We start from the raw sequence: 24,585 nt of genomic DNA, 5'->3' as shown, positions 1-24,585 counted from the left end.
TTGAAGGAGTCCCTGTATGATGGTCGAAACTCTTTCTGTGGAATAAGAAACTCGTCTCCTGCTGGCAGCGAGGGGGACGGGAAGGCCACGGGGACCGCAACGAATGGACAATTGAAACAGTCACCTTAGGACTGGGGGAGCGAGGGGACGCGGAGTAAGGCTGCCAAACAACACGGAAGAGAAGACGACAGATGACTGGTGAGGGAATGGAGGGCCCAAGGGGGAAGCAGGACAGATTCCACCCAGGGCAGGAGCCTTTCAAGGGGCTCGATGGCGGCACCCATGTGCCCAGGCCCCCAGCACAGCGCTGGCAAGACCTGGAGCAGCCCGGGCTCCTCCCTGTCAATAGGCTTGTTCTCTCTTGTGGCCGGAGGCGTCCCTCACTGGCCCCCATCCGTGCGCGGGTCCTCCTTTAGGGCTGAGCCAGTAACCGCAGGGCAGCCTCCGCCTCCGTTCCTCCTGCGTTGCCTCATCGAGGGGACACCTGTCTCCGCACCTCGTAAACGTCACAGAGCACTGGCTCGGGGGCCTTCACAGAAGGGCCTGCCTTGGTGCTGTGGGGGGAAAGCAACAGACGCCGGCCGTGACCGCAAAGGGGGCTCACCAGAAGGACGTGGCCCTCACAGAATGACAGGGAAAGTTGAAGAAGTGACTCTGAAAAGGACAGAAACCAGGGAGGCCGTGGGGACCCAGAAGCAGAAACCATGGACAGTCTCATCCAGCCATTACAAGGACGTGTCTTTTTCCTCCTCCTCCTTCCATTCAAGGCTCAGAGGCCCTGGGGAAAGTGCCCAGGGGGGCCCAGTGCCTCCCCCGCCCGCAGTTCTGACCCGCATAGGCCATCAGAGTGCCGTCCCTAGAAGCCGGGGAGGTAGAGGCAGGCGGAGAAAACGGGGCTCGGTTCTCAGGAGCTTGCCGGGAGGAGGGGTCCGCGCGCTCACATCCTGGAAGGCCTTTCACGGTGGCCAAGAGCCCCGTCCTCCCGGATGGAGATTCCTATGCTCTGAATCTTGGATGGAAACAGAATGCTGCAAAACGGTCTTGGGGGGGGGGGGTCGCCGGACACCCCCCCCCCCCCCCCCCCCCACCGCCCCGGCGTAGAATCGCTCTAGAAATCTCTCATCTCCTGTAGCCAGCGCCTGCCTGGAGCAGCTGCAGGCCTCACACGAGGTCTCCCTGGGGACGTGTGTTTAACCATTTCACACCCACTGACACGCGGGTTACGCAAGCAGGGCCCTGAGCCAGTTCTTAACCTCCTAATTTTTTTTTTTTTCCAAAGGGGAAAAACACTAATTTAGTCACTGTTTTGCAGAGAGAGAGAGAGAGAGAGAGAGAGAGTCCTGTTTGTCCTTATGACTCATTTTGCTGGTTTTTGGATGATGTTGCATTGATTCATGACGACTCACTGAGCATCTGGTATGAATTAAGTGGGACTTTCTCTCGGTGACAGTAAAGTGAGAGATCTTAAACAGGGGGAACGTTGAAAGGAGCTGGTGGGAACGAGAGTTTGAGCAATCTTCCGGACTTGAGTCAGTTCAATGAGATGCTTCGGCGTCTCAGCAAAGTTTGCAAGAAGCGACATGTGGCTTCCGGGTGGTGCTGCCCGTGACGTGACGTCTGGTCCTCACTTTCGTGCCGATGACTCCTTGCGGGTCGGACTGCTTCCCATAATGTGTTGTTTTATCCTGTGGCCATGATCCCGCTTAGCCCCGTGGGGGAGACAGAGGCAGGAGGCATACGTGCCACATCGGGGGCCATGTGTTTTCTAGTTTGTTCCAAGACGCTTTCTGTAGAATTCCCAGGCCTGTCCTCAAGCTGGTTTTACCACCACAAGGGGTATTTGGCAACATCTGGAGACACTTTTGGTTGTCACAGCCTGCAGAGGGCAGGGATCCTGCTGAACCTTCTACGATGCACAGGACAGTGTCCACGATGCCCCAGATGTCAATGCTGTTGAGGTTGAGAAACTGCCCTAATCCAAACCAGCCCTTAAGCCCAAGCGACTTGATGGTCTCAGGTCATTGACTGACTTAATGAAAAGACCTCTAGTTATGGTAAAACGAACAAAGAAGGGGCACCCGGGTAGCTCAGGCGGTTGAGCCTCCGACTCTTGATTTCGGTCTCACAGTTTGTGGGTTCAAGCCCCACATTGGACTCCATGCAGGCAGTGTGGAGCCTGCTTGGGATTCTCTCTCTTTCCCTCTCTTTCTGTCTCTCCTGTGCTCTCTCTCCCTCGAAATAAATAAAATAAACTTAAATAACAAACAGATCTTTTGAAAAATCATGTGATTTCTGTGTTTAAAAAGTGTAGAGTTGACCCTTTAACAGCAAAGATTTAAACTGTGTGGGTCCTCTCATACACAGACTTTTTTCAACAAACACAGGCCAGTACTGTAAATGTATTTTCTCTTCCTAATGATTTTCTTTTCTAAAATTTTTTTTTTTTCAACTTTTTTTTTTTTTAATTTTTATTTTTGGGACAGAGAGAGACAGAGCATGAACGGGGGAGGGGCAGAGAGAGAGGGAGACACAGAATCGGAAACAGGCTCCAGGCTCCGAGCCATCAGCCCAGAGCCTGACGCGGGGCTCGAACTCACGGACCGCGAGATCGTGACCTGGCTGAAGTCGGACGCTTAACCGACTGCGCCACCCAGGCGCCCCTCTAAAATTTTTTTTAATGTTTATTTATTTATTTATTTATTTTATTTTATTTATTTTTGGGACAGAGAGAGACAGAGCATGAACGGGGGGGGGGCAAAGAGAGAGGGAGACACAGAATCGGAAACAGGCTCCAGGCTCCGAGCCATCAGCCCAGAGCCCGACGCGGGGCTCGAACTCACGGACCGCGAGATCGTGACCTGGCTGAAGTCGGACGCTTAACTGACTACGCCACCCAGGCACCCCAATGTTTATTTATTTTTGAGACAGAGAAAGAAAGAAAGACAGAGCATGAGCAGGGGAGGAGCAGAGAGAGAGGGAGACACAGAATCCGAAGCAGGCTCTAGGCTCTGAGCTGTCAGCACAGGGCCCGACGCAGGGCTCGACCCATGAGATCATGACCCGAGCCAAAGTCGGATGCTGAATCCACTGAGCCACCCGGTCGCCCCTTCCTTATGACTTAAAAAAAAAATTTTTTTTAACATTGTATTTATTTTTGAGAGAGAGACAGAGCATGAGTGGGGTTGGGGCAGAGAGAGAGGGAGACACAGAGTCTGAAGCAGGCTCCAGGCTCTGAGCTGTCAGCACAAAGCCCGACGCGGGGCTTGAACTCATGAACCATGAGATCATAACCTGAGCTGAAGTCAGACGCTCAACCGACTGAGCCACCCAAGTGCCTCCTTATGATTTTCTTAATAACATTTTCTTTTCTCTAGCATACTGGAAGAAAACAATATATAATACATATAACATACAAAATATATGTTAATTGAGTGTTTATGTTATGGGCAAGGCTTTTAGTCAAGAGTAGACTATTAGCAGTTAAGTTTTGGGGGACTCAAAAGTTATACATGGAATTTTGACTGTGCAAGGGTCAATGTGCCCTAACCCTACATTATTTCATGGGTCAACTATATATATATATAGTGTCTTGCCTAGATCTTAGTCTTTAAATACCATTCTCCACTGAAAGGAGCCAGGGATTCTGAGAAATGGTTATTCCAAGGCTGGCATAGTCAAGCAAGGAAGGTACCAAAGACAATAGGATGGATTGAAAGGACACAGGAGCCAACCTGAAGGAGCTCTCTGCTCAAATATGGGATGATCTGAGGGTCAGAAAAATAATGCCAATATGCTGAAATCCATATCCACAATCCTGTGCCTTCTAGAGGTTTCCTTTAGAAAATATAGGACACCTGGGTGGCTCAGTCGGTTAAGCGCCCGACTTCAGCTCAGGTCGTGATCTCATGGTGTGTGAGTTCGAGCCCTGCGTCGGGCTCTGTGCTGACAGCTCAGGAGCCTGTGCCCTGGTGCGTGCGTGGGCTCTCTCTCTCTCTCTCTCTCTCTCTCAAAATTAAATAAACATTAAAAAGCTTTTTTAAAAGAACAAAAACATTTTTTTAAATAAAAGATAAAAAGAAACTGCTTCTATTACCTCTCAAACTTGGGTGTCCTCAGTTTTCTTTAGCATTATCAACAATGGCGGAAAGGGTGGGGGGTGCCTGGCTGGCTGAGTCAGAAGAACCTGTGACTCTTGATCTCGGGGTCAAGAATTCAAGCCCCACGTTGGGTGTAGAGATTACTTAAATAAGTAAATAATAAAAAGAAGAAAAGAAGAAGAAATAATAAGAATAAAAAGAAAAGAATAAGAATAAAAAGAATAATAAAAAGCATAAAAAGAATAATAAAAAGAATAAAAGAGAAAAGGAAGTTTGTATCCTCTTGGCTCAGCTCCAGAAAGTGAGCCACAGTGAGGTTACGTAGTAATCACACAGTCATCATCAAGCAAGCCAAGACCGTATATATACTCTGGGATGGTTGCAGCGCTTGTGTGGGAAAGAGAGAATAACGTGTGAACAAAATAGATGGGATATATCTGTGGTAGGGTACTTCAGCTGGAATCTTCCTCTTCTTTTAAAAAAAAATTTTTTTTTAAAAATATTTATTCATTTTTGAGAGACAGAGACAGAGGGCAAGCGCAGGAGGGGCAGAGAGAGAGGGAGACACAGAATCTGAAGCAGGCTCCGGGCTCTGAGCTGTCGGCACAGAGCCCGATGCGGGGCTTGAACCCATGAGCGGTGAGATCGTGACCAGAGCCGAAGTTGGGACATGTAACCGACTGAGACATCCAGGCACCTCTGGAACCTTCCTCTTCTAACCAAAAACCCAACTCAAGTTTAAACAATCAAAAGAAGTTATTGGCTCATACAATCAAGAAATCTCGACAGTGCCACTCAAAGCACAGTCCATGGACCAGAATGGTCCACAAACTGTCCGTTGTTGTTCCACAGTGAGATACAACTATAATGTCGAACTGACTTTGGGCATAATCGTGTTTTGACAAACTTCCTTTCCTCTGTTGTTGATAATAATTAAGGATAATGAGAACACCTGGATTTAAGAGGCAACAGAAGTCCCATTTTTCGTGAGGGAAACTTCTAGAAGCCATATGGTTCATTTTTATTGTATGTTGCCCAGAACCAGTCAGTAAGATAATAGGAATATAAAACTGGAATCAAAAAACAAAACTGCCTTTGTTACAGACAGTTTGGGAAGCGCTAGCCTGCTATGGTGGTGATTCACCATCCTGGCTTCCCGTTAGACCCACCTGGTGAGTTTTGACAAGTATTCATTCTGGAGCTCATTCCCAAAAGATTTTGACTTAATTGGCCTGGGGTGGCGCCCAGGCATGGGTAGCTTTTGACGCTTACCAGGTGGCTCTAATGTGTAGCCAAAGTTGAGAACCAGTGGTCTGGATTTAGATGAGACTTGATCCAGTGCTCAAGTCACAGACTGTCATCGAGGACCTGTGTTCTCACAGCACTAAATGCTTATGTTAGAAAAGAGGAGGGGCGCCTGGGTGGCTCAACTGGCTAAGCACCTGCCTATTGATCTCAGCTCAGGTCATGATCTCACAGTTTGTGAGATCGAGCCCCACATAGGGCTTGGTGCTAACAGCTCGGAGCCTGCTTGGGATTCTCTCTCCCTGTCTCTTTGCCCCTCCCCTATTCTCTCCCTCTCTCTCAAAATAAGTGTAAAAACTTAAAAAAAAAATGAAAAGAAAAGATCTCACATCAATGATTCCAGCTTCTACCTTGAGAAACTAGAAAAAAGGCGAATAAATTAAATCCAAAAGAAACAAATGAAAGGAAATAATAAAGATCAAAGAAGAAATCAGTGAGATAGAAAAAAAGAGTAATAGGGGAAATGAACAAAACCAAAAGCTGGTTCTCTGAGAAAAGTCAATGAAATTGATGAACCTCTAGCCAGACTGGAAAAATGGAGAAAACGCAATTTACCAATATCAAGAATGTGAGAGGTGTACCACTCCAGATTGTACACATATTAAAAGGCTAATAAGAGGATATTAGGAACAATTTTATGTCAATCAATTCCATAACTTCGACGATATGAGCAATTTTCTTGAACGACTCAAACTCCCAAAGTCAACTCAGGAAGAAAGAGATCACTCAAATAGCTCTATATTGATGAAAGAAATTGAATTTATAGCTTAAAGAAACCTTCTCACAAAGAGAACTCCAGGCCCAGATGGCTTTACTGGTGAATTCTACCAAACATTTAAGGAAGAAAGAATGCCACCTTTACACAAACTCTTCCAGAAAATTCCAGAGGTGAGCGCACTATCCATCTCATTATTTCAGAGCAGCTTTCCCTTGATGCCCAAACCAAAGACAGTATAAGAAAATAGAGAAATTCTTAAAACCCCAGCACTTAACATTCTTGAGACAGGTATCTCTTGTTGCCCACCTCTCCAAGTTATTCTAACCCAGGACCTGGGCCTTACATAACTTCAAACTGTGCCACACGGCCTCCTTCTTCCTGTTGCAGATGATTGGACCCAACGGCAGTCTTCTAACTTACATGTGGACACTGGCTCAAAAACATGTGCTAAAGCCGGGGCACCTGGGTGGCTCAGTCGGTTAAGTGTCTGAGTTCGACTCAGGTCATGACCTCACAGTTCGTGAGGTCGAGCCCTGTGTTGGGCTCTGTGCTGACAGCTCAGAGCCTGGAGCCTGCTTTGGATTCTGTGTCTGCCTCTCCCCTGCTCATGTTTTCTCTCTCTAAGAATAAATAAACATAAAAAAAAAATTTTTTTTAATGTGTGCTAGAGCCCTTCTCAGGAGGTTGACCTAAGAGGCAAAAAGGAAAGAACAGTTGATGGTAGGAACTGAGGAGGGAGACTTGTACTGACCAAACAGCTGTGGCAGCCATATTGGGACCATGAAGAGAAAGGAGAGGAAACAGATCCAAAGAGGGGTGTGGGGTAGATAGACAGGCATAGGCAGAAAGTGCACGAGAGAGAGACTGAGTTAGCAATGAGGGAATAACCCAGTTTCTATCCCTTGTAAGCCCTGGCCCTTCAGATTCTTTTGCATTCATGTAAGACTCTTCATACTTGAGGGGCACCTGGGTGGTTTAGTCGGTTGAGCGTCTGACTCTTGATCTCGGCTCAGGTCATGATCATGGTTCGTGAGTTTGAGCCCCGTGTTGGGTTCTGCACTGACGGTGCTGAGCATGCTTGGCATTCTTTCTCTCTCCCTCTCTCTCTACCTATCCCCTGCCTGCACATGCGCACGCACTCTCTCTCAAAATAAATAAAACTAAAAAAAAAAAACCCAAAAAACGCTAAGACCCTTTATACTTGACACAGTGTGTGGACTTCCCTTTCCTATAGCCAAAACTACCCTGACAAAACAAAATGCTCAATAAAGGCTAAGTTCCTTCCATTCCTGCACGGTAACTCCTTGGTGTCACTTTCAAGCCTTAAGGACACGCTGGGCACCTTCTTCATTCCCAAAGGCCTCGTGGATTTAATTGGATTCTCTTCTCTTCCGTGTGTGTTCGTTAAAAAAATTTTTTTGTTGAGGTGTAACATACATACAGTTAAGCATACAAATCTTAGGTATATATCTCAGATAATTTATGCACACTCACACACACACACACACACACACACACTCTCTTATGTAACTACCGCACAAATACAGAACATTTCTAACACTTACAGAAAGTTGACTCTTTCTATTCTCTGTGAAGTGGCAGACCAGATTCTGAGCATTTGTTGGGTGTCCATGTGCTGTGGACTCAGTTGTGTCCTCCCATAATTCCTGCGTTAAAACCTTAACCCCCATGTGACTGTATTTGGAGATAGAGTCTTTAGAGTGTAATTTAGGTTAAATGCAGTCGTAAAGGTGAGGCCCTAATCTGACAGAACTGATGTCCTTGTAAGAAGAAAAGATACAACACCTCTCTCTTTCTCCCTCCTCCCCCTCCCCTGCGCGCAGCACAAAGACGGGGTCAGGCAAGCACACAGAGAGGATGGCCCCCTACCTCCATGCCAAGAGAAGAGGCCTTATAATGAAACCTACCTTGCTGGCACCTTGATCTTGAACTTCCAGCCTCTGGAGCTGGGAGAAATAAATTTCTGTTGTTTTTTTTTTTTTTTTTTTTTTTTTTTTTAATTTTTTTTTCAACGTTTTTTATTTATTTTTGGGACAGAGAGAGACAGAGCATGAACGGGGGAGGGGCAGAGAGAGAGGGAGACACGGAATCGGAAACAGGCTCCAGGCTCCGAGCCATCGGCCCAGAGCCCGACGCGGGGCTCGAACTCACAGACCGCAAGATCGTGACCTGGCTGAAGTCGGACGCTTAACCGACTGCGCCACCCAGGCGCCCCAATTTCTGTTGTTTACAGCACGGAGTCTATGGTATTTTGTTATGGCAGCTCAAGCCGATTAACATACCATGGGACCTATACAAAGAACAAGGAGGAGAAAGATGCTTTGAATAGAAAACTACCCTTGGCAGGATCTCAGGCAACTGACTTCACAATACAGGCTGGTGGCCTGTGCCCAGCATGGGGTGGGCAGAGGGGCTAGGAGCACAGCCTGAAGGCCAGGCGGCCCCTCAGGCCACCAAGTCCAGTCCAGTTCTAGGCTGGCTTGGACATATTGCAAGGAGACATTTGATAAAGTTGGAACTGTAGTTAAATGTCAACCACCAGCCTCTCATTCATCTGTCCCTTAGGAAGTGCTCCAAGATGTCCCAAGAATCCAATAGGGCTTTCATTTTATCTTCCTGAGCCAAATGGGAGGCTGGTGGGGAGCCCCATCTGAGCACTGACTCGGAGGAGAAACTAACCCGTCACCATGGAATGGGCTTAGTGTGATCGACCAGCCAGCCTGTACTGAGCCGGCTCTGGAACCGGTGCACCACGCTGCCTCAACAGCACTCTGGTGTTAAATGGAACTCCTCTTCAGCTGGACATCCGTGAGACCTTGGCCACGGGTAGCTGGGATGGCTCGGTCCCGGTCCAGACCCCGTTTCTTTGTCAGTGTCCTGTGGGTTGTCCACTCCCAGGCTTCTGTGTCCCAAGATGGCCACTCACTAGACTTGTCCCTCCTGTGTCAGAGCCCATGTATCAGTAACAGAGAGTTTCTGGTCTCTCTCTCTCTGCAATTGCTGTCTTCCTTCCTTCCTTCCTTCCTTCCTTCCTTCCTTCCTTCCTTCCTCCCTCCCTCCCTCCCTCCCTCCCTTCCTTCCTCCCTTCCTTCCTTCCTTCCTCTCTCTCTGTTTTAAGATTTTATTTTTAAGGAATCTCTACATCCAACGCAGGGCTTGAACTCACAACTCCAAGATCAAGAGTCACCTGGCTCTACCGATGGAGCCAGCCAGGCGCCCCAGGCAATTGTATTTCCGTCACTAGAGTTTTCATGTCTTTTTTGTTGCCGCCATGATTTCTCTTCCTGTTTGTTACTTCCGTGCTGAGAGGCAAACCCTTCGCCCCCGTGCAGCAAGACCGGCCACGTGGGGCCATCCCGTCTGGGTTGCCATGGTGGGGGGTGTAGGAAGGATACACCCCAAACTCGAGGTAGCAGGTGCCTTGAGGCAGGGGGAGGGGATGCAGTCACGGGGGGACACTCTGGGGACTTTGACTCTCTTAGTAATATTTGTTTTATTTTCCTTACACTTGGGGAGAGGGACGTGAGCGTTCTGTATTATTCTATATGCCTTTTTGTAGGTCATATTTCACAAACGCTTTGTGAAAAGATTAATACAGAAAAAAGTCGACGTATGAATATTACAAATACAAAACCTCTATGCTGTGTGCAGAGACCGCCATCTCCCTAATAGTGCCGAGCATCCTACACCCCCTCACCCAGCAGAGCCCTGAGGCCAACAGAGGCACCTCCTAGACTGGGCCCATCGATGGGGCTGGAACGTACCTGACCAAGTGGGTCCAGAGTCCCAGGCAACGTGGCCCTGGGTGCAGAGAAAGAAGCTCGGCATTTTGAGTGCACTGCTCAGGCTGCGGGCAGCACGGGCCCCTCCAGGAAGGGTTTGGGCTCCTCGTTCATCTGAAAGGAGGTGCACGGTGGACATGGTCAGGCCGGGCATACAAATCCTGACCCTTGTTTCTGGTCCTTGGGTGACCGTTCAATGTTCTACCACCACGGAAGAAGGGGAGTGTGGAGGTGCCGCCCCCCACTTCCTGTGCTGCCCCCCCAATAGATTTCCCCTGGGAATCTCTTCTCCCTCTTCATTCCCTTTGCCCACAGCAGTTTTTCAAAACTTCCTCTCAGCTAGACCTTCTGGGGACTTGGCACAGCGCCCACTACCGAACAGCCTGTTTCAAGGGGAGGGGGTTTTTCTGGACCTTATTTTACTTTATTTTATTATTTTTTATCTTATCTTGTCTTATCTTGTCTTGTCTTATCTTATCTCATCTCAGGTAGGCTCCACACCCAGCAGAGAGCTTGAACCCAATGCAGGGCTTGAACTCACGACCCTGAGATCAAGACCTGAGCTGAGGGGCGCCTGGGTGGCTCAGTCGGTTAAGCGTCCGACTTCGGCTCAGGTCATGATCTCGCGGTCTGTGAGTTTGAGCCCCACGTCGGGCTCTGGGCTGATGGCTCAGACCTGGAGCCTGCTTCCGATTCTGTGTCTCCCTCTCTCTCTGTCCCTCCCCCGTTCATGCTCTGTCTCTCTCTGTCTCAAAAATAAATAAACGTTAAAAAAAAAAATTAAACAAAAAAAAAAAGACCTGAGCTGAGATGAAGAGCTGAATGTTTAACCAACTGAGCCACTCAGGTGCCCCCTTCTGGAACTTTTCATAGTCTCTTTTGGAAGCAGAGATAATCAGCAAAACCCCCTTCCAATCAAAGCCCCATTTCCCCATTGAAGCAGGCCCCTCTCCGTCTAGTAATCGGCACCATTTGGGGACGGGAGTTTTTCTAGGAACTTATGAAGACACTTCATGTTCCTTCTGTACCAAAGATGGAAAATGTGCCTTTGTGTGAAAGGGGAACACAGATTTCAGTGGGACTTGGAATCATAAACAGATAAATAGATATCCAGATATAGATATAGATCATTTTTCCTGGAAAGAGAAGGAAACAATAAAGCTACATAGTGGTATTACAGGGTTTTTAGGCCTTTGGAAGAGAATCGAACCACGGGGCTCCTGGACCATCTTTAAAGCCACGTTTGTAGAAAGCATTGTCTCTACTCTGTGCCTTACTTTCTTACCTCCCGTTGCCTCCCCATTCTGCATTCCGACACCTGTCAGAATGTTTCTATCCACCCACTGAGGCCACTCTCCCCTGGGACCTCCCCAACTCCCTGGCCCCACTACCAACAGACTCTGTTTGGTCCTCATCATTCCTGGCTTTTCAGTGCCACTGGACATTTTGGCCTCTTCTTTAAAACACCTCCATTCCTCAGCGTTTGGGACCTACCTCCCCAGGGAGGGACCAAAGGGTTTGGCTCAGCTAGGTCCTCCTTTTCTTTTGCTTTTCTCTTTCTTTTCTTTTTTTTTTCCTTTCATCCTTTCTTTCTTTCTTTTCCTTCCTTCCTTCCTTCCTTCCTTCCTTCCTTCCTTCCTTCTTTTTTAATTTTTTAATTTTATTTACTTTTGAGAAAGAGAGAGAGAGAGAGAATGGGTAAGGGGCAGAGTGATAGAGGGAGACAGAATCCGAAACAGGCTCCAGGCTACAAGCCGTCAGCACAGAGCCCAACGCGGGGCTCAAACCCACGAACCCCGAGATCGTGACCTGAGCCGAAGTCAGACCTTAACTTTCACTGCCTAAGCCACCCAGGCGTGCAGGTCCTCTTCCTGTGTCCACCCCAACCTGGGGGCCTCGGCCACTCCGTGTCAGCCTGGGATATTTAGTGAGGGGCTCCCTATCTACCTGCAAATCTAGGTGAACCTTTTCACCTAGATTGGTAGAACTACATCACGATTGGTAGAACTCAGAGGCCTCCTCCGGTTCCTTCTGATCTCCAGGGATCCTTGGGACTCTTGGGATGTGGGTTTCTCACACGTTGTCGCTCTGTCTGCGCTAGGTGGACACTAATAAAAAAATGCACCCTCTTCTCTGGTTTCTCACGTGTGATCACACCTCACTATGGGGTTATTAGACTTTGCCAAAAGCTTTGGAAGGTGTTCCAAGTCAGGGGTCACGGTAGGCCTTGCACTGCCTCCCGCCATCTTGCTTTCCTTCCTGTCATCAGCTCCCCACCCGCCTTTTCCTTTCGTTTTGCCACGGCAGACACCTCACACTCAGTGTGTCCACACCGGAGCTCATCATCTTCCTTGGAAGCCGGCTTCTCCTCCTGTCTAGTCCTGATTGGCACCCCCACCCCCACCCCCCTGCCCAGGTCAGGTGCCTGGGTTTTCGCAGACTGCTTGTTCTGGGCCTGCACCTTCTCTTGCCCAGTGGAACAGCTTCTGGGGCCCCTTCCATCCATCCCTCCACACAGGGCGGCCCTGTCGCCACATGCAATCTGATCGTGACACTGCTCGGGGCCAAACTCCCCAGTGGCTCCCGTGACTGCTGACATTCCCGCTCATTCCCCCACTGCTCCCCACCCCTCAGTCCCTGCTCCAGCACCCCCTCTCCATCTCTGGGCCTCTGCACTTCCTGCCCGTGCTGTCCTGTCCCCTTGCTGTCTCAGCCTTGTTCTTCAATTCCCACTTTGGTCTCTAACTTCATCCAGAAATCTTTCCCTGATCCCCCCAGTAGTCAGGTGCCCGTCCCATGATGGGTGGGGTATTAACAGCGTCTTCTGCAGTCAGAATAATATAAACACAAATGATTTCATTAGCATTATGCACAAACTCTCTTGGGAAGGCAAGGGAGGGGAAAGGTGTGTTTCTGTGTGGGTGTTGGGGTGTGGAGGGGGCGGGGGGTGCGATAAGACAGTGTGATAAGACCTCTTCCGTGCCGGGAGGTCAGGAATCAGGACACGATGGTTCAAATGGAAACATCCATGAGTGATCAAGTAAGCCTATTACTGAGAATGATGGAGGTAAATACAAAAAGAACTAACTCAAGAGTTTGAACTTTGAAGGGCTGGACTAGGGGACTGTTGCTGTGTGACCGATATTTACCGTAAAAAAATTAAATTAGGAAACAAAGTGAAACGGATCAAATCAGAACCGCCGTGCTGGGGCCGGGAGGGCAGACCCCGGCCTCACCCGTCTCCGGGCCCTCACGGCACAGCTGGAAACTAGACAAAGCTTCAAGAAATGCCCAGGAAACAGGAGGAGAACCACCAGATGCCTTGGACGAGAAAGAGCCACTTGAACAACAATCAGGCCGCCTGTGATGCAGGACGGGAGAATCTTGCTGCGCGTAGTTTCTATAAAGAAATGAATGTAGACCCCTCTCTTCGTGGCTTACTGGGCATTCAGGATTTGGGAGCGGCTGCAGTCTGTCCCCAAGGCCGTAGTGCCCAAAACCTACAAACTGTCACTGCCCCCACATTTAAGAAGCTGTGTTTCTCTGAGTGTTTCTTCCTGGCTGACGACGCCCCTTCCTGGTCCTCCAGACAGAGGTGACAAGGAGGTCTTGATAAAGCACATAGGAAAAAGCGCCGTTCCCAGATCTGTCTCCGCCAACATGTGGGAGTTTTCCAGGCATAAGCGTGGCCATTTTAAACCAAGGAAACGGCATGTTTTGGTTAGGTCCTTCCCGGGCCACGTTTCTACACAGATTTTCAGCAATGTCAATGCATGATATATAATTATAGGATCTTTAAATTAGGAAGAGGCTCCACGAAGATGCTAATGCGGCAGGCTGCATTTAGAAAAGCTCTCAGCCCGGATCATGCAGAACAGGGACCTATTTTACCATTTTATTTCACAGTCACACGTGAAATATGTCTCTTTTAAGCCTTAGAAATTTGTCTGTATTTATAAACTCTGCAAAAGGGAGCAGCACACGTGGGGTCTGCCACAGGGATTTCCAAGAACACCTCTTTTGGGGGGTTTGCAACATAGGAGACTTTCTGGAGGTGTCTCCCCAGGGTGTGCCCCTGTATCTGAGAACTCCACACCCACCACCATCCGCAAGACTGGGCCCTGCCATCCCCTGCCCTGCGCGTGGGCACGCGGGCTCACGGAGCCATGGGACGGCGGGGAGGGCGGCCCCGGAGGAAATGCCAAGCGCCCCCCTCTCTGTCCTGCGGATTTGGAACCTGGAGACGGGGTGAGTTAGGAGGGGCACCTGACATGTCAGGGTCATGAAAAGAACAGCCACGGCTCAGCAGAGAGAGGGAGGGAGGAAAGGCAGATGTGAGATCCCGGGTCCGACAGGCCAGCAGGCAGACCAGGAGACAGAGAGGCAGGAAGGTGGCAGGACAAACACACAGGGACACAGTAAGAGAAGGGGCGACAGAAGAGACAGAGCCATAGACAGAGAAGACAGAGGGACAGAAGACTGGCCTGGGCTCCCCACACATCCCCTGCCCCCCAGTCCTGGCTACTCTTGGGCCAGGACCCCGGGGCCGGGTGCGTCACCATTTTCTCTGAACCTGGTGAAGGGGTCGCCATCCCTCTGGGTACAATCCCTGGGTGAGTCAGTCTCCAGACAGTGCTTGGGACTGAAGGGAGCTGGGGCTGCTGTTTTGTGTCTGTTCTGGTCATTTATTTTTATCCTTTTTTTAAGGGGGGGGTGAGGGTGGGGGGAACACTCAGTGCCTCCTTTCCTCCGGAGGGATGGGAATTAAGCATGTCAGTCAGTATAATAAAACTCGCCAAATATGTCTCTTTGTTCAGACAATGGTATTTTTTTTTCTTAGTCATTAAGTCAATGCTGCTGTAGGAGTGACACTTAAGTGACTGGGTTTTTATTTTTGTCCCCAAGGTACAAAAAGTACTGCTTACTTTCTTACCGTGTACAGGTTGGGTGGTACGTCCGTGATGATTGTTCCGGAGCTTCGGGGAGCTGGGGATAGGTGACCGGTGTAGAGATCTGCCTTGGTCACCATCTCGGTGGCGTCAAAACCCCCACAACAGCAGGATTTGAGGCTGTTCTGTCTACTGGCTGGTAGCGCATGGTGGGAACGCAATAAATACATCTGAAAGGATGGACAGGGAACGTACACATGAATGTTGTGGCTATAACGTGGCCACAGCAGCAGCGGGGATTGAAGGAGAGCAGATGGGGGGGGGGGGGCGGGGGTGAGGCGAGGACCTGGGCTTCAGGGATTGCTTTCCATTCCCTTTCCTGCCACGTGGCTGCTGATGTCGCCCCCTGGACAGGGTTGGGGGGTGCCCTGGCCCTGGCACGCTGGGGCTCAGGGGGAAAGGGGAGAGAGCAAGCTACTGCTCGCCTCTGGTCTGGCTTCCCTGGAAGGACAAAAGGCAGCTCCAGGCTCCTAAGGGCCGAGCCCTGGAGGCTGGGGATCTAGGAGAAGGACCCGGCTGCCCGTCCCACAGCCCAGTGAACACAAACACCCTGGCTGGGCTCTGTTGATGTCATCGCCGTCAAGCCCTCCGCCGCTTAGTGTCCCCGCCTCAACTCTGCCAGGGTTAAGGGGTGCCTGACCTGAGCCCGCCCCGGGGGGGGCGGGGCACAGAGTGATCACAGGTTCTTGGAAGACTGTCTTGTGGGTCACCACCCAGGGCCAAGGGACCTTCAATGTCACAGCGGTGCAGCTGCCCATGGTGGGTGGGGCTACCCTGCCAGCCCCACCGACATCACAGCAGCAAGGCCGTGTTCCTTCACTTGTCACTGACCCGCCGCCTCCTCTCCCTGCAACTCCAGGCCTGGGAGAACAGGGCAGGCAGGTGCACGGAAGCTCTCCATAAACATCGCTGGAGTGAGGGAGAGCTGTCCCTTCACAGTTCATGGGTTCCCCCAAGGCCCCTGGAGGCCAACTTTCCTGCGTTCCCATCGGGAGACTTCCTTCCATTGTCTTCCTGGCTTCAGGAGTCCTGAGAACCACTTACCCCCTCCAGGACTCTGTGGGTTTTCTTCCATCGTCTCAGGCGGTGACTGGTGCTCTGTGAAGTTAAAAGCTCGTCTTGGTTATCAAGAGTTTTGAAAACGATTTAGCCTTTTTTTTTTTTTTTTCTGTTTGAAATTTGGGAGAGTCTTTGTTGTTTTCCATCAAGTTTAGGGATTTCACCAAGAGGAATAGGTGGGCTTTTTGTTACTGTGAGATGACCCATCTCAGTTCATTATAAAGTCTTCCGTTCATTTATATAATAAATATTAAAGGCTTACTATGAGCTAGGCACTGTTTTTTTGTCTTGTTCTCTTTTGTTTTTTAACATTTATTTACTCTTGAGAGAGAAAGAGGCAGAGTGTGAGTAGGGGAGGGGCAGAGAGAGAGGGAGACACAGAATCGGAAGCAGGCTCCAGGCTCTGAGCTGTCAGCACAGAGCTTGACACGGAGCTCGAACCCACAAACTGTGAGATCATGACCTGAGCTAAATCGGATACTTAACTGACTGAGCCATCCAGGCACCCCTGTCTTTGTTGTTTTAAAGTAAGCTCTAGGCCCAACATGGGGCTTGAACTCACGACCCTGAGATAAAGGGTGAGATGTTCCACACTCTGAGCCAGCCAGGTGCCCCTGGGCTAGCCACTGTTTTCAGTTCTGGGAAGACAGCAGTGAAGAAAACAGACAAAACTCTGCCCGTGTGTGTGTGTGTGTGTGTGTGTGTGTATAAGAGAGAGAGAGACAGACAGACAGACAAAGGGAAAGAGAGAGGAGTGAAGGGAGGAAGGGAGAAAGAGGAAGAGAAAGAAAGAGGAAAAGGAACAGAAAAAAATAAAACAAGTTTTGATCACTGATTCTGTTCCACTTGATTTATTCAGAAATTTCAGGGATTTTCTGGTCCCCCTGTATGTTCACACTTCCTCCTAGAAGTCTGGCACTTTCCTTAGCTTCCTTCCTTCTCTCCATTAGTTTCCCCCACACATCACAGAGGTTTCTCTGTCTCTCTTCTGTGTAATAATCCAGCCTCCTGTAACCCTATTAACTGCACCTTCCAGGGACAAGGCTGAGGCACCAGAGCCCCCAGGCCCCCAGCGCTGTCTTTGTCCCCCTGACGGTAGGTAATTGCTGTTTTCTAAAATCTTCTTCCATTTCATGTGAGAGATCTATTTCAGAGAATAGGATTATCAACAAGATTTCGCTGCTTCTCCTTTTACTTCTGCACTCGGGGCTTTCTCACCAGGACCAGATTAATTTTCTTCCTCTTATATTCATGTGTCAATCCAATAGGAGCAAATGGATATTGTTTTTTAAACCACAAACCTTGTCGTATATATGTGTTCAAAAGGGAAGAGGAAGGAGAAAACAGAAAGAGGGGAGGAGGGGGGAGGGGAGGGGAGGGGAGGGGAGAACAGTGTAGCACCGAGATCCCGCCTCCTGTGACCCACAGTGCACATGGCCCACAAGACGGTGTGATGGCAACCCGTGGTTTTCTCAGTGGGTCGGGGCCCCTGTGTCTCTCACACTGTGAGCACCTCACGTGTGCTTTTCACATCACACGACCCATAAGGCAATCCAATGTCTTCGTCTGGTGCTCACCCAGAGAAACAGCCATCGGTCCCCACTTTGAAGCGTAACCGGCTGAGGTGCATGTTTGATAGGTGACGCGGTGCAGGAGGGAGGTTTGCGGTAACGGAAGGGACGTTCATGTGTGACTCTGACTACATGGGATAAAGTCTTACACGGAGAGTTTGGAATCCAATCCTCCGGCACGACGTGACCCCGTTGTACAAGACACGGTGTCACATCGCACACATTCGGGATCTCGCAGCCGTGAGACTCCCCTCCCCGGAGGCAGGGGGTGGTAGGCAGACACCCCTCCCCGAAGCCTCCAGTTGATAGCCAACCCCCGCCCCGCCCCCCACCCCGGACAATCTACGGCTTGGCACAAGCAGACAAGATGACTGATCGGATTTCTCCTCCCTGGAAGCTGAAGTTGAGAACAGCCAGAGAACAGGGCGGTTGGCCACGGGAGCCGAGGCTTGAAAGTGACACCCTGCCATTTCTGCCTTATTAAGCGCATACAGTTCATGAACTTGACATCTACGGGCGCCATGATGTGCCAGGCACCGTTCTAGGTCCCGAGGATACAGAGGCAAGAAACAAGGGCCCTGCTCTCACGGCACTTACCCGGAGGGGGGCTCCCGGCAGGCAATAAATAAACACATGAACGAGATGGTCAGAGGCTGGCAACAAGCCCTAAAGTTTTGGAGCAGAGCCATGCAGTTTTTGCACAAGTAACTATTTTCTTTTTGAGAAGCGGCTCTCAGCCTGCCGTTGGGTTGTGTTGTCGTTTGTGAAGTCTGAGGATGAGAGAGGGGTTGGTGATGAGAAGTAGCCCAAAGAGTAGATGGGACACGATATATGTCATCAATGCACTGGCATCCCTGAACCATGGCACACTCTTCCTCGGTTTGAGGCTTCCCCGCCTTATGAACTGACATCTCCCTCTGTGGAAGCCACGTAGGTTCCCAGCCTCGCTTGCAGATGGAGCAGAGAAGGTGACACAAGATGCCAGCCATCAGATGCGCCCGCATCCAAGTGACACTGAGAGGCAGGTGCCGAGGAATGTTCTCTGGAGAGAGTACAGCAGATCCATCCGGATCCCAGAGTCGGCAGCTGCAGGCATCCCCGTGGTGGTCTCCACCCTCAAGTGCTCACCCGGGCAACAGTGGTGTGTGTGTGTGTGTGTGTGTGTGTGTGTGCACGCGCGCGCAGTGGGGCTCATACAAGGACTGATCCACACAGATGACCTCCAAGCCTAGTTCTCTGCTCTCCTGGCGACTTCTGAGGTGCTTCCTCTCTGCTAATAAATTCCTCTTCAGCTTCAACTAGCTAGGAAAGAGTCTGTTGCTTAAAAGCAAGGGCTCTCACTGGCACGTGAAGGGAGAAGGGCAATAATCCGACGCACAGGATCATTTCAGAGAGGGGTCAGCGCTGTGCCGGGAAGAAGCCAACACGGGGTGATGTGAAGGGGCGTCCCGGAAGGAAATGTAGGAAACGTAGCGAGACATCGGAACCGACTGCATGTGGAAATACATCAAATCGGTGCCACAAAATGTAAATTATGGGTCATCGCTCATGTCGTAGCTACACATTTGCAACCGTGGAGGGCGACACCACGCGAGGTGATGTGAGAGAGAGAGGCAGGCAGGGGTGGGGGCTATTTTTGGTAAGGTGGTCAGGGGAACCTGTCTGAGGAGGTGGCATTGGAGCCGAGACCTAAAAGGTGAGGAGGAACCAGGCAAAGTCTGGTAGGGAGGCTTCCAGGCGGATGTAGTGGAGACCGTGGAGGATGAGCGTGGGACCTTGAGGGACAGGTTGGCGCATCTGGCAGTTAGTGCAAGTGGCCAGGGGCTTGATGAGCCTGGAAAGCAGGCAGGGCCCCAGTCCCGCCAGCCCTTGCAGGCCACGGGCAGGCATTTGTGTTTTGTTCTAAGGGGTGGCAATCCGTTAGAGGATTTCGAAGAGGGAGCAGCCTCCAGAATGTCACTCACCGATCCTCACCTCCTGGTATTTATGCCTTGTGCCCGTCCCTTTCCACAGAGTATGGCTGACCCGTGCGACTGCTAGGATATTGCAGAAATGGCAGTGTGTGACTTTGGAGGCTAGGTCATAAAAGACACTGTGACTCAGCCTTGCTCTCTTGGGTCAGTCCCTCTGCGGAAGCCAGCCGCCATGTTGTGAGGATGCCCAAGCGGCCCTCTGGAGAGGTCCACTGGGGGGGGGGGGGGGCGGGGCACAGAGGCCTCCTGCCCACAGCCTTGGACGCAGATGCCCCAGCCCAGGCCAAGCCTTCGAATGACTGTAACTCCACCTGAACCTCTTGACTACAGCTTCCTGAGAGATCCTGAGCCGGAACCATCCAGCTAAGCGGCTTCAAATTCCTGACCCATAAGTGGGTGAGACCATAAATGTTTGTTGTTCTAAGCCAGCGAGTTTAGCGGGTAATTTGCTATCTCTTTCCGTTGTTCACAGCTGGTGTCTGTTTTGCCTGGCGGGGGCCCATGCTCTGGTAGCTGTTGGGTATTTGGATCATCAGCCCTGAGTAGGACTCACACGGAGGGGGTGTCACGAGTGAGATGAGACCAAATGGCGGAAGCAGAGAGAACGTGGCACCCTCGGGAGGGCTGAGTCACTCATGCTGTTTGGAGGAGGATGGCGCAAAGACCCACCACCCTGCTTTACCGTCGTCTTGGCTCTTCCTGTACCCGGGTTGTTCTCCTGGGCTCCCGAGTCTACGTGACCTCACTGTAAATGTCCCCGGGCTTGGGGTGATATGGGTGAGTTCTCTTCCTTGCTCTCCTCGAAGCTATTCTGAACCTGATGCCGGAGGATTAGGCTGTTGTCCTGGGTCCCTCTCCCGGGCTGGGCAGAGTGCTAAGCCCAGATATCTCCTGCCTCCTCCATGCAGATGTGGCCACATCCTCACCTGACATCAGCCTCCCCAGCCAGGTGGGGTAAGGGGTGGGCAAAGGGAATGTACCTCTGCCTCTCTTCCCATTAGGAGGTGCTGGGTTACAAGGATCCCGGAGTCTAAGCTATGCTCCTCCTCTTTTGTTCTGGGCTGTGCCTGAGACCTTGTTTGGATTGATTTCGGGGACATGTGAATGGGGTTTGGGGAAAGCAGGTGCCGGAATTTCACTGTAATAATTTCCAGAAAATCCGACACAGAGCATTTCCCCCCTCTGGGGCATTAACTTAAAACGATATTAAATAGAAAAAGCTCACACACAAACATACAAAAAGTGAAGTCGCCTTTCTCTTCCCGCTCTCTGATTCTTTAGATCCTCTCCATTGTTTCTCTAATACGAACAGTTCGGTGATGAGCATACAGTGAAACCTTGGATTGCGAGTAACTTGTTCTGCGGGTGTTCCGCAAGACGAGCAAACATTTCTAATAAATTTTAATTTGATAAACGAGCGGTGTCTTGCAATACGAGTAGGACGTGACGCAGGATATCACATGATCACAACTGAGCCCAATGGTTTTCTCTCTCTCTCTCTCTCTCTCTCTCTCTCTCTCTCTCTCTCTCTCTCTGCAGGATTGTGGGTGATCGTCTCCCATGCTCGGATGCTCAGTCTCAGGTTGTAGTGTTTGGCAGAGATCAGTGATTTTTCAGAACATTGGAAGGTGCCCACAACTGGCATTAGTGTATTTTTTGTCACTTCAAAGCACCTCGGGACAGTCCTTTGCTTTTTCAGACAAGAGCGAGCTTAAGAATGCTTTGCTAGGGGGCGCCTGGGTGGCTCAGTCGGTTAAGAATGCTTTGCTCATTCTAGGTCATTGGATAGGCTCCTTGTTAAAGTTGCACAAAAAGAAAAAGATTCCATTGGCCAATAGCAGTGATTCCGTCAGTGATCGTGAAAGTCGTCCTACACGATCACCCTCCTCTCGCTTGTCTCTCTCACACCAGCCACGAAGGTTTTCAAAGGTAAGTGCAGGTTAATTTGTTTATTTTTCTTTATATTTTGTATTTTCTTATTATTTTGTATTATATTACGGTACCGTAATCATTTTTATAGGAATATTTTTGGGCTGTGGGACGAATCATCTGAGTTTCCATTATTTCTTATGCAGAAATTCGCTTTGATATACAAGGGCTTTGGATGACCAGCATGTTTCTGGAACGAATGATGCTCGCAGACCAAGGGTTTACTGTACTTTCTGACACATCCACGTACAGTTGAGCGGGTATTTCCACAGAAGCGGGTATTCCCAAAGAAAAGATTCCTGGAAGTTTATCTGCACATTTTACATGTTGACAGGTTCTCCCGATGGCCCGTCTAAAGACTCTACCAGCACATAATGACCACAGCATACAAAACCACTCTTTTCCTTTTGCCAGCACTAAATATTTTCAATTTTTCAATTTGCATTTCTCTGACCCCTAGCGAGCACAAGTGTCCTTTCTCAACTAGAAGCCACTTGAATTCTCCTGTGACTTGCCTGTTCGTGTCCTTTGACCATTTATATTTTGGAATATAAAGCTTTAGATTCTCTACGGAGGGACTCTGTGTATTTTAAGTTGTTATGCATGTTGCTATTTTAGGTTATGTGTGTCGCACCTGTTCTCTATACTTGCTCTTTTTTTTTTTTTTTTTTTATGTTTATTTCCCGAGAGAGAGAGTGAGCAGCGAAGGGGCAGAGAGAAAGGGAGACACAGAATCCGAAGCAGGCTCCAGGCTCTGAGCTGTCGGCACAGAGCCTGGGGCAGGGCTCAAACTCACAAACAGCGAGATCATGACCTGAGCTGAAATCGGACGCTTAACCGACTGAGCCACCCAGGCGCCCCTATACTTGATCTTTTATCTCTGATATGGTCTCTAGTGCTACAGAAGTTAAAAATTTTTGAGGCCAAGTCTGTTCATTTTTTTCCTTTAAGGTTTCTAGATTTTGTGTCTTCCTTAGGAAGGTTTTCCCCACTCCAAGAATATAAAAAATATATTTTATCCTATTGTCTTCCAGTACATTAAATTCCGTTCAATAGCTGATGTCAAATTGTCCTCCAGAAAGGGTGCACCAATTTACATCCCATCAGCCTGTTCCCCACACCCTCACTAGCCCCGAGCACTCTTTTGAAATCTTTGCTAATGGTGAGCCCCACATCAGGCTCTGTGCTGACAGCTTGGAGCCTGGAGCCTGGAGCCTGCTTCGGACTCTGTGTCTCCCTCTCTCTCTGCCCCTACCCTGCTCACAGTCTGTCTTTCTCTCTCAATCTCTCTCAAAAATAAAGATTAAAAAATGTTTTTTAAAAAAATAATGAGCCACATGTATCTCCTTGTCTTTAATTAGCATTTCTTTAATGACGAGTGAGGTCCAGAATCTTTTCATATGGATATTTGTTATTTGTATGTTTCATTTTCCACGAACTGCCTGATTCTATCTTGATCCCGGTTTTTCAGTTGGGTGTTGGCCTTTATCTTATTGATGGAGGGCTCATTGTTTACAAAGGAAATGAGCCCTGTGTCCCCTCCTGGTCCCCCAGTTTGTCCTTATCTCTCTGCTGTCTGCCAGAGGAATGGGTCGCCAGCTGCTGGTCGCCAGCTCTCCCAGTGGATGGGGGAGGAGCAAGCCCTCAACCGCACCCGCCTGTCACCTTGTCAGCTCCCTGGACCCCACTCCCCACACCTGGCACACCCTTGCAGCCAGCCTCTCTCTTACAGGCATCTTTACCTAAACATTGGAGGTTAGATTTTTTTCCTTCAACTCGGTCTCATCTATTTGCCTTTCACTTTCCAGCATCCTTTATTCCTCATAATTTCTGATACTAAGGATAGCGTTCTGCAGGTTCTAGCCCCACGACAGGGACTTTAAATACGTATCTCTGGTCGCGTTTAGAGGGTCGGGTTGGAATTGGGCAGCTTTGCAAAACTGCCATCTTGATTCAATCTCTCGGTCGTTAATCCTTACGTAATTGTACAACTTATTTCTCTTGCGGTTTCTTGTGGTGTTAAATTTGATTTTCTCTTGTGAGTCAACTATACTAAAAAACAAAACAAAACAATATTTTTAAAATTTTCTCCCAAGTTTTCAGGTCTAGAATCATGTCACCTGGAAGTGATAATGATCATTTTACCAAAAAAAGAAAAAAATCTACTGAGTCACACTCACATTCACACAAACGAGATGACCAGGCAGACTATTTTGAATTGGAGAAAGAAAGAAAAAAAAAAAAATCAGCTGTGGACCAGAGGCTGCCGGCCAGCAAGTCCCACGACAGGTGCCCGTAAAGGTTTGTAGAGGCAGCGAGAGAACACCAGGGGGCGCTCTTCACAGGCAGCAGCCCATCTCCATTTCCTATTCAAGTTTCAGGTGCGGCTTCTGGGGTGGTCGCTTGTTTTTATTAACATTGGTAACCAGTAGATGTAATAATAATATTCACGGACTGGTCAGAGGCCTCTCTCGGGCTTCTTGGAGCCTGGGCCCACGGGCATGTCGGAAATGCTGGGTGCCTTCTCCTCCTCTTGAGCTCTTTCTCCCTGTTGGATGCATCCTTTCCCCTCTCTTCGTCTGGTCCTTTCAAAGTCTCTAATTCCCCCCTGCATCCTGCCCTCACCCATCCCTACCTGTTTCCACGCCTTTCCCAGCAGGTTCCATAGAACTTCCGGCTCACAAGGTGGGCCCAGAACACAGGATTCAGGGTTAAATAAGCTTGAGAAATGCTGCCCTACCACATCAACCTCCTGGAGGTGGGTTGGCACGTTAAAGCTTCTGGAAAGTCCTTCGGTAAGACATCTGATCGCTGTCACTGCACCCAAGCAGCCAGCCCTACCCCAGGCCTGTGGGACACTCATCTGTGCACCCGTCATTAGCATCCTGTGAGCCCGAGATTGCCAGGCCTTGGCAGGGAGGTGGGGCACTGGACAGCACTGTTTGCGATGGCTAGAGGTGTGTGACAACGTGACACTGGGAATTCCCCAGAGCGAGGCCAGGGACAGCTACCTGCAGCAGGAAGTGAAACGTCTCGCCAGCTCCCACCACCACCACCTGATCCAGAAGGCAGGGCCAGCAACACGAGCCCAGGGTGGGGGGGGGGGCAGGATGGTCACCCCGGCTGGGGGGACCAGAGCTGCAGTGATTCCCATGCTACGCCTCGAGAGTTCGGTCTTTGC

At 49.8% G+C, this 24,585-nt stretch overlaps 1 long non-coding RNA gene across 1 annotated transcript; it reads right to left on the bottom strand.

Moving 5' to 3' along the window:
* Positions 1–8,356: 8,356 nt before the first annotated feature.
* On the bottom strand, positions 8,357–19,683 carry LOC131515990 (uncharacterized). The gene is made up of 4 exons (XR_009263798.1): positions 18,100–19,683; positions 14,857–15,042; positions 9,906–10,037; positions 8,357–8,431 (listed from the first exon to the last, which is right to left on the bottom strand). It is a non-coding gene; the product is annotated as an uncharacterized LOC131515990 (long non-coding RNA).
* Positions 19,684–24,585: the final 4,902 nt, after the last annotated feature.

The sequence above is a fragment of the Neofelis nebulosa genome, chromosome 7 (assembly GCF_028018385.1).
Source record: "Neofelis nebulosa isolate mNeoNeb1 chromosome 7, mNeoNeb1.pri, whole genome shotgun sequence".
Classification (NCBI taxonomy): Eukaryota; Metazoa; Chordata; class Mammalia; order Carnivora; family Felidae; genus Neofelis; species Neofelis nebulosa.
Note: the sequence above shows the minus strand (reverse complement) of the source record. Positions and strands in the feature narration are given on the sequence as shown.